Source organism: Spermophilus citellus, assembly GCF_964194105.1.
Source record: "Spermophilus citellus genome assembly, chromosome: 11".
NCBI classification, from domain to species: domain Eukaryota; kingdom Metazoa; phylum Chordata; class Mammalia; order Rodentia; family Sciuridae; genus Spermophilus; species Spermophilus citellus.
The window spans coordinates 117,268,267-117,279,997 of NC_138192.1; positions in this window are offsets into that span (position 1 = coordinate 117,268,267).

Genomic DNA, 11,731 nt, shown 5'->3' on the forward strand with positions numbered 1-11,731 from the left:
GCAAGGGAACAAACCAACTCAAACAATTCAAAATACCTCCTGACCAGGCTCCAGTGATATCACAGTGGATGAAATGTCAGAGAAGGGATTTAGAAATATCAGGCTTAAACTGATATATTAGGTAAAAGATGATGTAAGGAGTGAAATCAGAAAAACCCAAGAAGTAAAATATCACTTCAACAAGGAGATAGAGATCCTGAAGAAGAATCAATTGGAGATTCTCAAAAGGAAGGAATCAATAAACCAAATTAAAAACTCAATGGAAAGCAACACTATTATACTAGACCACTTGGAAGACAGAGTTTCAGTCAATGAAGACAAAATATATAATCTAGAAACAAGGAAGCCATAGAACTAAAAACTACAATTAATAGTTTAGATTTAATAGACATATAGAATATTTCATCCATCAATATCTGAATACACTTTCTTCTCAGCAGCACACAGATAATTTTCTAAAAATAGACCACATCTAAGGTCACAAAGCAATGCTTAGCAAACACAAAGTAAATAGAGATAATGTATTACATTTTATCCTATCACAGTGAAATGAAATTAGAGATCAATGATATAATAAAAATTAGAAGCTACTCTAACACCTGGAGACTAAATAATATGCTACTAAATTATCAATGGATAGCAAAAGAAATCATGGATGAAATTAAAAATGAGAATAGTAACACAATATATCAAAATCACTGGGACACTATGAAGGTGGTTCTAAGAGGACAGTTCATAGCACTAAGTTCATTCACTAAAAGAATAGAAAGTTGCCAAATAAAGTAGCATTACATCTCACAAGGCCTGGAGAAAGAACAAATCAACAATAAAAGCAGTATACTACAAGAAATAATTAAAATTAGAGATGAAATTGAAACAAAAAATCAATGAAACAAAAAGTTGATTCTTTAAAAAAATAAAATTGATCAACCCTTGGCCATGCTAACCAACAGAAAGAGGGGGGAAAACTCAGATTTCTAAAATTAGTTATGAAAAAGGAAATATCACCACAGACACCACTGAAATACAGAAGATAAACAGAAACTATTTGAAAATGTATACTCCAATAAAATAGAAAAACTTGAAGATATCAACAAATTTCTGGAGACATATGACCTATCCAAATTGAATCAGGAGGTCATAGAAAATTTAAACAGATTAATTTCAATCAATGAAATTGAAGATGCCATCAAAAGCCTACAACAAAGCAAAGCCCAGAACCAGATGAATTCTTAGCCAAGTTATATCAGACTTTCTAAGAAGAATTAACACCAATCTTCCTCAAACTATTGCATGAGCTAGAAAAGGGGGAACCCTTGCAAATTCATTCTATGAAGCTAGTATCACCCTGATTCCAAAACTAGACAAAGATACAACAAGGAAAGGAAAATTTAGACCAATGTGCCTGATGAACATAGATGCAAAAATTCTTATTAAGATACTGGCAAATCACATACAAAAACACATTAAAAATATAGTGCACCATGATCAAGTAAGCTTCATTCCAGAGCTACAAGGTTAGGTCAACATATGGAAATCAATAAATGTAATTTCACCACATTAATAGTCTTAAAGACAAAAATCACATGATTATCTCAATATATGAAGAAAGAGCATTTGACAAAATACAGCATACATTCATGTCCAAAACACTAGAAAAGCTAGGGATGATAGGAAAATACCTCAACATTGTAAAAGCTATATACGTTAAACCCAACATCATTCTGAATGGAGAAGAACTGAAAGCATTCCCTCTAAAAACTGGAACAAGACAGGGATGCCCTTTTTCACCACTTCTATTCAACACAGTACTGAAATTCTAGCCAGAGCAATTAGGCAAGAAAAAGAAATTAAAGGGATATAAATAGGAAAAGAAGAGCTCAAACTATCCCTATTTGCTGGTGACATGATACTATATTTAGAAGACCACCCCCAAAAGAAAAAAATCCATCAGAAAACTTCTAGAATTCACAAATGAATCCAACAAAGTAGCAGGATATAAAATTAAAACCCATAAATCAATTGTGTTCCTAAATGCCAATGATGAATCAGTTGAAAGAGATATTGGGACTACTATTCCATTCACAATACCCTCAAAAAAATAAATAAAACACCTGAGAATCAATCTAACAAAAGTGGTGAAAAACCTCTACAATGAAAACTACAGAACACTAAAGAAAAAAAATGAAGAAGACCTTAGAAGATGGAAAGATCTCCCATTTTCTTGGATAGGCAGAATTAATATAATCAAAATGGCCTTACTACCAAAAGTGCTATACAGATTTAAGTTTAATGCAATCCCTGTTAAAATTCCAATGACATTCTTCATAGAAATAGAAAAAGCAATCATAAAATTCATTTGGAAGAAAAAAAAGAAGCTCAGAATAACCAAAGCAATTCTCAGTGAGAAAAGTGAAGCAGGAGGCATCACAGCACCATACCTTAAATTATACTACAGAGCTATAGTAACAAAAACAGCATGGTATTGGCACCAAAACAGACGTGAAGATCAACGGTACAGAATAGAAGACATAGAAACAAACCCACATAAATACAGTTATCTCATACTAGGCAAAGGCACCAGAAACATACATTGGAGAAAAGAGCCTCTTCAACAAATGATGCTGGCAAAACTGGAAATCCATATGTAGCAGAATGAAATTTAATCCCTCTCACCCTGCACAAAACTCAATTCAAAGCAGATCAAGGACCCAGACATTAAGACCAGAGACCCTGTGCTTACTAGAAGGAATTGTAGGCTCAAGTTTCATCATGTCAGCTTAGGAACCAATTTCCTCCACAAGACTCCTAAAGCACAAGAGTAAAATCAAGAGTCAATAAATGGGATGGTATCAAACTAAAAAGTTTCTTCATAGCAAAAGAAACAATCAAGAGTGTAAACAGAGAGTGTACAGAATGGGAGAAAATCTTTGCCACCTTCATCTCAGAGCATTAATCTCCAAGATATATAAAGAACTCAGAAAACTTAACACCAAAAAAACAAATAACCCAATCAATAAATGGGCAAAGGAACAGACACTTCACGGGAGAAATATGAATGGTCAACAAATATTGAAAAAAATGTTCAACATTTTAAGCAATTAGAGAAATGCATATTAAAGTACATCTCACTCCAGTCAGAATGACAATTACCAAGAATACAAGTAACAATAAATGTTGGTGAGGATGTAGGGAAAAGGCACACTCATACAATGCTGATGGAACTGCAAGTTGGTGCAACCACTCTGGAAAGCAGTATGAAGATTCCTCAGAAAATTTGGAATGGAACCACCACTTGACCCAGTTATCCCACTCTTTGGTATATACCCAAAGGTCTTAAAATCAGCATACTACAGTGACACAGCCACATCAATGTTTATAGCAGCTCAATTCACAATAGCTAAGCTATGGAACCAACCTATGTGCCCTTCAACAGATGAATGGATAAAGAAACTGTGGTATATATACACAATGGAATATTGCTCAGCCATTAAAAAAGAATGATTCTTTGACATTTGCCAAAAAATGGATGAATCTGGAGACTATTATACTAAGAAAAATGAGCCAATCCCTAAAAACCAAAGCCCAAATCTTCTTTCTGACATGTGGATGCTAACACACAACAAGAGGGGAGGGGAAGAATAGAAATTCAGTAGATTAAACAAAGGGGAATGAAGGGAAAGGAGGAGGAACAGGAATAGGAATGACAATGGAATGAATCTCACTTAACTTTCTCACATAAATATATAAATACACCACAGTGGATCTCCACATCAAGTACAACCACAAGAATGGGATTCTAATTAGAATAGGATGTACTCCTTGTTTGTATAAACATGTCAAAATATTTTTTTAAAAATAAGATGATCAAATGATGTAATGGGAATGTTCAAATATGTCACAATTAAATTACATATAAGTATAATGCATCAATAATTTTTAACAAGAGCATGCTGTGTGTACCACTACACATACAAATTTGACGACTTAGATAAAATGGGTCAATATCTAGGAAAACACAAACTTCTACAATTCACCAATCTAAAGCAGATCATTTGAATAGCCCTAAAACTATTAAGGGAATTAAATTTATAATTTAACTCCCCCCAAATATTATCTTACTGAAGAATTATGACAAGAAGGAAATGGAATAGTAGTGAGCCCAGCAGAGGCTTCAGGTTACTCGATAAACAGACACAAATCAATTGCATTTCTCTGTACCAATGCAAATGTGGACACAGAAATTTAACATGCAAACACAATACTATTTACAATTTTTCAAGAAATACTGAGGTATAAGTCTAACAAAGTGTTACAGGACTCATATGCTGAGAACAAACAAAATTCTAATGAAAGAAATCAAAGACATAAATAAATGGAGACACATACTATGTTCATGGATGGGAAGATTCAAGAGTAAAGATATCAACTCTCCTCAATAACACTAAATAGATTTAGTGTAATTTCTATCAAAATCCCAGCAACATTTTTCCATATATAGACAGGATTATTCTGAAACATACATGGAAATGCAAAGGAGCTAAAATACCTCCGACAACCTTGACCAAGTAGGATAAAGGGAGATGAATTAGTCTACCCAACTTCAAGTCTTATCACATAGCCAGAGTGATCAAATTGTATGGTATTAGCAAAAGGATACATACATAAAAAAATAGAATGGAATAAAGAACCTAGAGACAAGCCCCCATAAAGGTGTCCAATTGGTTTTGACAAAAGTACAAAAATAATTCAATGGAAGATATACTTTTTAACAAATGGTACAGATACAAGGGGACATCTTAGGTAAAAAAATAAATAAACTTCAACCTAAGCCTCGCATCTTACACAAAAAAACTTGGGTTTTCATTTCTCATAGCATCTGATGTTTCAGGTCGGGGCACATCAAACTGGGTACCTACCCGCCTTTGGTTGGGGTGATGCACTGTGGTGGCTGTCCTGTGTATTTTAGGATTTATTTCTGTTTGCATCCTTTCCTTTGCTTCTTCATGCTACATGATGATAGTATCTCCCCACCTCCTTGAGACAAATATCAAATACCATCCCCTTCCACACTTGAGTCCAGAAACATTTGAGGTATGGACCCCAAAGTCAGGGAGATGAAGATCCAAACCTGGGTAACAGAGCTGATTGGAGAATGTGGCTTATTGACCTGTGGTCACGAGAACTTACTCAGGCACCACCCAGCATTATACCCTCCCATCCCAGAGAGGAGCAGTGCAGAATGACCACAGGTCCCCTACCCAGGCAGACCTGACCAAAGGGCCCCTGCTCAGGACAGACCCTGGCCAGAGGGCAGAGGGAAGGCTAGGAAAGGTGGTCCTGAGAGCACGCTGGCCCGAGATACATGGGGCCAGCAGAAGAGCAGGGTCACTTGCTGGATTTCTCCTCCAAAATTCCCCAGCCCAGTAAGTCCCCATTCTCGACATGAACAGGACCAAGAGGAGTGAGAGGAGAGGCCGAGGCCCTGCCATCATCTGGGCAATGTGGTGGCATCAACCTGGGTCTGATGTCCCTCTGGGACCGTGGAGGGCACAGGCATGTGCTGTCCACCCTTGCATCCCAGGAGACTGGCACAGTTGGCACAGGCCAGGAGCTTATCAATGCCCTGCAGTTCTTCAATCCCCACTGTTGCTGTCACCATTGTGTGCCTGTGACCCACAACATGTCCAGAGAAAGCCACACTCACTGCAGGGGATCCTGAAAGGCACCCCTCTGAGGCCCCTGCATCCTGCTTCTGAACAAGGCTCACAAAAGGGAGGCTGATAGGTCGCGGAGATCCAGGGTTTTGTCAACTGGGACAGCCTGTGGCTGTGTCGGGCACTTCCACGGGTCTTCGGGGCTCATGTCTGCAGTACCCAGCAGTGGCCACAAGGGGGAGATATGCCCCTTTCTAATGCCTCAACAGCCACCATCCTTACACAGACTCCTTCCTCAGGACAGGGAGCAAAGGGGGACGAAGCCCCGCTCACCTCTCCAAAGGCAGGAGGGGATTGGTTCTTGTTTAGGTGCCTGGCTTTGTAACCCAAGGCTGGACCCTCAGCTGCCTCTTGGGCATCTCCTTCCCTCTTGCCGCATCCCCTTGACCTTCCCTCCTATTGAACCAGGAGCATCACCAGCCCCTCCAGAGCCAGGTGAGGTGAGGGGCTTCTCTGTGACACTCAGAGGCTCTTCCAGCTCTAGGCTGGACAAGAAGGCCCTTTGTTGACCCCAGGCTGCCCACCACCACCATCGGCTCTTCTAGGGTGAGGCTGCGGCCCCAGGACCTTCTTCCCCGTGCACTCAGGCCAGGCCCCGTTCTTCCCTAATGCGTGCTGGACACCTTGTCTGGCCTTGCCAGTGTCCTGGTGACCGTGATGGAATTCTCTGTTCTTCTTTCTTTTTTATCCCCCACTTTGGTGCTGGAGATTGAACCCAGTAGTGCTGTCCCCAAAAGCCATGTTAAAGAAGAGGATGTGAAGGTTTTGTGAAAGGAATTACTGTGTCCAGCCCAGTGTGCCCAGGTCCCCTGACTGCTCATGCAGTGCCCCTTCCACCCAGCCATAGCAGAACTCCTCACGGTTACAGCCACTGATGACCCCGAGCCGTCTCCAGCCCAGCCTCCAAGGAGCTCTGGGCTGCTCTCATCTGCCAGGAGGGGTGGTAAATGATGGGATGGAGGCCACCAGGTCTCTGTCCTCATCAGTCCCCTGGAGCTTTTAATAAACAGGCTGCTTCTAAGTGCAAAATCACTCTCTGCTTCCAGCTCTCAATTAGTCGTGTCTCTCAGGCCCTGGCTGCCCGCTGTGACCTCTTCCAGGAGGGTTGAGTGGCTGCAACTCCCCAGATGACCACTGGAGGGAGCCTTAGGCTATGGACAGTGCTGGGAAGCTGTCCCCAGGAGGACTTCAGGGCTAGCAGAGGGAACCGCAGACCCTGTCTGGGCATCCAAGAGTCCTCTGCACCTCTGCAGCTCCCCACACCCCCAGCTTCGGCCCCTCCTGTTCTCCGAGGTCCCTGGGAAGGGAGGTATCCTTGGTCTCCATCCTCCACTGTCAACTGAGGCCTCGGCAGGGTGGGAACACAGAGGAGGCTGGGAGAGAGAAAGAGACAGAGGGGAGACAGGACAGAGAATGGGAACAGAAGGGAGGGGCAGGAAGAAGGGGGAAGGGCACCAAACAGGGGAGACCGGGAAGAGCAAGAGGAGGGGACCCTAAGAGGAGAACTCTAACAGCCTCCCCAGCCTGCCTTCTGCAGTCCCAAACATCTCTCCCTCCCTCCCACCCGTGTCTGCGTGGCCCCCAGCCACCGCGTCCCCATCCAGGATTCAGGGTCAGAGCTGGGAAGGTCCTGGAGCAGGAACAAGAGAAGAGGAAGCCCAAGTGCACAGGATGGGGACGACTCAACCCCTAGCCCCCACGAAGCCCTGCCCCTCTGACCTGAGGCCTGTGGCCCTCACCTGGCTCTCACGGCCTTTATCTCCCCTGGGGATCAGCGCAGCTGGTGTCTGAAGGACTGTCATTCAGAGAGGTTCCCTGATACTGCAGGGGAAAATCCAGTGGGGGACCAGGCAGCGCCTTCTGGGGCCAGCCAGGGCGGGCTTTCCAGGACAAGCCCTCCCTCGGGCCTCCCACCTCACTCCTCTGCATGGGTGAACCTGGGCCCAGTGACCAATGGAAAGAGTAAGAAGCACGTGCGGTGGGCAGAGGTGACAGCTTTGGAGGGAGCCGTGTGCACCTGCTTCCTACCGGCCCCTCCGCTCCCAGCTCTGCAAATACGGGAGCCTGGGAGTCTGAGGCCTCTTCCCCAGCCTCTGCCGCTCTCCGCTGCACTGCCCATCTTGTCCCCTAGGAAGGACAGCATGGCCTCCTGCAGGTCAGACTCAGTGGCCTTCTCCAGAGCTCATTCACTCAAGGCTGAGGCGCTGCCTGAGTGATGATGACCTGCTATTCCTCCTTCTAGAAACGTCCTCACAAGCCCGCGCTCCTTGCCCACCAAGACGTCACCCCTGGGTTCTCCTCCCCCCCAGGCTCGGCCTGCTCCAGGGGACCCTCTCTCCTCTCTTCCTTACACACTGTCGCTCCCCTGGTTGCTCCGGTGACCCTCCTCTCTCTGCCACGCCCGCGTGTCACGTGCCTGCAGCGTGGCCCACAAGTGCAGGGAGGCTTCCTCTAGACAACTTTCCCAGGCCACAAGCCCTCGGTGCTGAACTGGGAAGAAAATGAAAGTCCTGACCCCCACCTGGGGCTTAGTTAGGCGGAGGCATGGGGACGGGTCTGTCTGGTCCTCATCCCCAGAAGTCTCCCTGTTTTAGCCAGCCTTTGCCCCTCGGTGACCAAAAGACAGGACAAGAGCGATTTTGGAGGAGGAAAAGTTTGGTACTCACGGTTTCAGAGGTCACAGTCCACAGAAGGCCGGCTTCTTTGCTCAGCGCCGGGGGTGAGGCAGGATGTCAGGGTGGAAAACTGAGGCCACGGCCCCGGGAAGCAGAGAGACACTAAGCTCAGCTCACAAAATACGTACCCCAAAGACATGTCCCCAGTGACCAGCTCCTGCAGCCACACCCTACCTGCCTACAATCACCACCCAGTTCATCCCTGTCAGGATGAAGGCACTGGCTGGGTTGAGCTCTCATAACCAATCATTTCCCTTCTGAACGTTCTAGTATCGTCTCACACACGAGCATTTGGGGGACACCTCATATCTCCTGAGATGTCCATCACCTAGTCTGGTGGCCCTGTGAGTTTCTGGGTCGAACATGGAACATGAAACCTTTGCCTGGCACCAGACCTGATCCTCTGTTGAGATGGTGGCCCTCCTGCTCCGGGGGTTAGTCCCATGTTGCAAAGCCCAGGCCGTCCCACCCCAACCCCAGAGCCTTCCTCTTCCCCTTTCTGAGTCCAGGGAGGAATGTGGGCTGAGCAACGTGAGCCATGCTCATCCCTGGACACTCTGCTGTATGACCTGAGGACAGTCTGCCCTGGGAGCATCCCTGTATGTCAGGACCTTCTCATGCAAGTGGGGGACCACTGAGCCACACGGCTGCTCCAAGTGCCATCTGGTATAACTCTCAGGTCCTCCTCCAGCTGGACCCTTCCTTGCCCGTAGCCCAGAGAAGGTTTCCTTCTAGAATTTCCACACAGTTTCTCGGAACCTGTCCAACCCCAAGCAGGACACCTTCTGCCCAAACCCACATTTCTCACTCAGTGGGAGTAGTCATTGTTCCCATCACCCTGCAGTAGTCGGGCAGCAACTGAGCTGCTCCAATCCCCTAGTGTCCCCTGATCTTGACTTCACAAAGAAACAGTGTAGCCCCTCTTCTCCGGCCTCTTTGGGCACACACTTCAGTCCATGCCTTGGGGCCTTCACAATCTAGCAAGGGAGAAATAAATGATATGCATAGATAATATCAACTGAGTACTCACAATTGAGCACTCAGCTATTCCAAGCTGTTTTTATAGATAAGAACTCTCAGTTCTCACAATCAGTCTCAGGTGCACCATTATCAGCTCACACAAACATGGAAACAGAAACACAGCAAGATCAAACAACTTGCCTACGGTCACACAGCCAGTGGGGAGAAGCCAGAACTTGAACTCAGACAGCCTGACACCACCACCTGTGCATTAACCACGCTTCTGCCTTGCGTCCCAATGAATGTCAAGTTCCAACTAAAAGGCCTGTTACTTAAGAGAGGAATGTGGGATGCAGACAGGCCAAGACCCTCCTGCCCCTGGCCCTTGGCATGTGCTGTTTCTTCTGCCTGAAACCCCATTGCTCCCCTCTCTGTCCAGTCGACTGCTGTTCACCCTTGGACTCCAGCATCCAGGAGGAGTGATGTCCTAAGGGACCTTCCCCACTCCCCCAGACCATCAGGATTCATCTGCAAACTCTTGCTGCCTGTGTAGCTTTCCTCTGGAAGGCTCATCGAAGTGCCAAGATTCATTGCTGATTGCTTTTTGTTTTTCCGTCTCCCATCAGACCACAGCCCCACAGGTGCCTGCACGTAGTGGATGCTCAATAAACAGCGGTAGAGCTCATTATTAATGGGTTGATTTACTTGCCCTAGGCAGCCCGAGGTCTCTACCCACACCGAAGCTTCAGGGTCTGGGGTCTCCTCCATCTCTCTCAAGTGGTCTCCTGCCCTCCTCAAGAACCCCTCCCCTGCTCCACCCAGGCCATGCTCTTGTGACCCAAACCAGCCCACATCCCCTGAGGGAGGGACAATAGCCTGCCACGTCCTGTTCCACCCATGCAGGATACAGATGCAGGGCTGGGGGAAGGCAGGGCCTGGCAACCTGAGGGGCACCTTTCATTGCCTAGGACTTGACTTGGGAATGGGAGGCTTCCCAGGACTGAGCTGGGAGTCAGGGAATGGAGTGGAGGCTGAGAGGAGGGGCCCCGAGCCGGACATCCTGTCTTGATGGCCAGAGATGATCTTTCAGGCCCCATAAAAGCTGGAGCCGTGGAGGCGGCTGTACCCCCGCCCCCTCAACGCTGTGGTCAGGAGCCCGGAGCCCAGCAGATCGATATCATTCGGGAGGCTGTCTGCCCCAGCTCCTCTCTGCTGCCAAGTCTCCCCAGAGGCCTGAGGGGTGGGTGTGGAGGAGGCAGAGGCACCAGAAAAAGAAAGGAGGTGGGTATTTGTTAAGGGCTGGCGGGGGCCCACAGTCAGCCCAGCACCGTGTGAGGTGGTCTCCACCCTCATAGTAGCCTTCTATCGAGGGATCTTCCCATTTCACAGATGAGGAAACTGAGGCCCAGAGAAACCAGAACCAAACCCAGCCGTTCCTGGCTCCGAGGCTGGGGCACCTCAGGAAGATCTTGCTTCAGGGGGCTCTTCTCAGGTCAAGCATGGGACTGGACACGCTCCAGCTAGACAGGTAACTGTCCTGGCCTGTGTCTGCAGCCACACCTGACGGAGCTTAGGAAGGGCCTCTGCAGTCTCCAACCCCACGGTCTCCAGGGTCAGGAAGCTCACCCCTCCCAAGCACCCCTTTCCTTTCCAAGCAGCTCCCCCACCTCTGACCTCCCTGCAGCCTTCACCCAGCGCCCACGGAGGCCGGAGGAAGCTGACTCCCTGGACATCAGAGGCCATGAAATGGCCAGTGTCACCTCCCCCCCTAGCCTCCTGAGCTCAAGTTGAGCTCCTGGGTCCTGGCTGAGCCCTGGGCTCTGCTCCTTCCCACCACTCCCCAGCTTGCCTGCCCCCCAGAGCTCACGCACTCCTTCTCTCCCCTTCTCTAAGGGGGCCATTTGCTGACTAGCAGAGCTAGGGTTGGGTCCTGGAGGGAGAAGCCCCTGCAACCTGGTGCTGGGAACCTGGAGCTGACTGCTGGCTGCACCCCAGGTGCTTGACGGGTAGGAGGCAGGAGAGGAGATGCTGACCAGGGGACTCAGCATGGCTCAAGAGGCTAGGTCACCTGTGCGTGTGGACGGGGGCTCTGTGTGGTCTCTGCCTCTGCATGTGCATAGTGTGTGTATCTGGGGGAGATGGGCACACACACAACGGCAGGTTTGCTTCTACACCAGGAAAGGTCTGGCTATGGGGTCGGCTCACCTGGGGTCTAGCCTGACACTGTCACTTATCCCAGCTTTGTGACTTTGAGCAAGCACCTCAACCTCTTTGAACCTCAGTCTCTTCCTCTATGAGATGAGAACAAAGACATTCTTTATCTCACAGTTGTGCTTGTGCAAGAAAATACACTTACGTGCCTAGTGCAGGTCCTGGCCC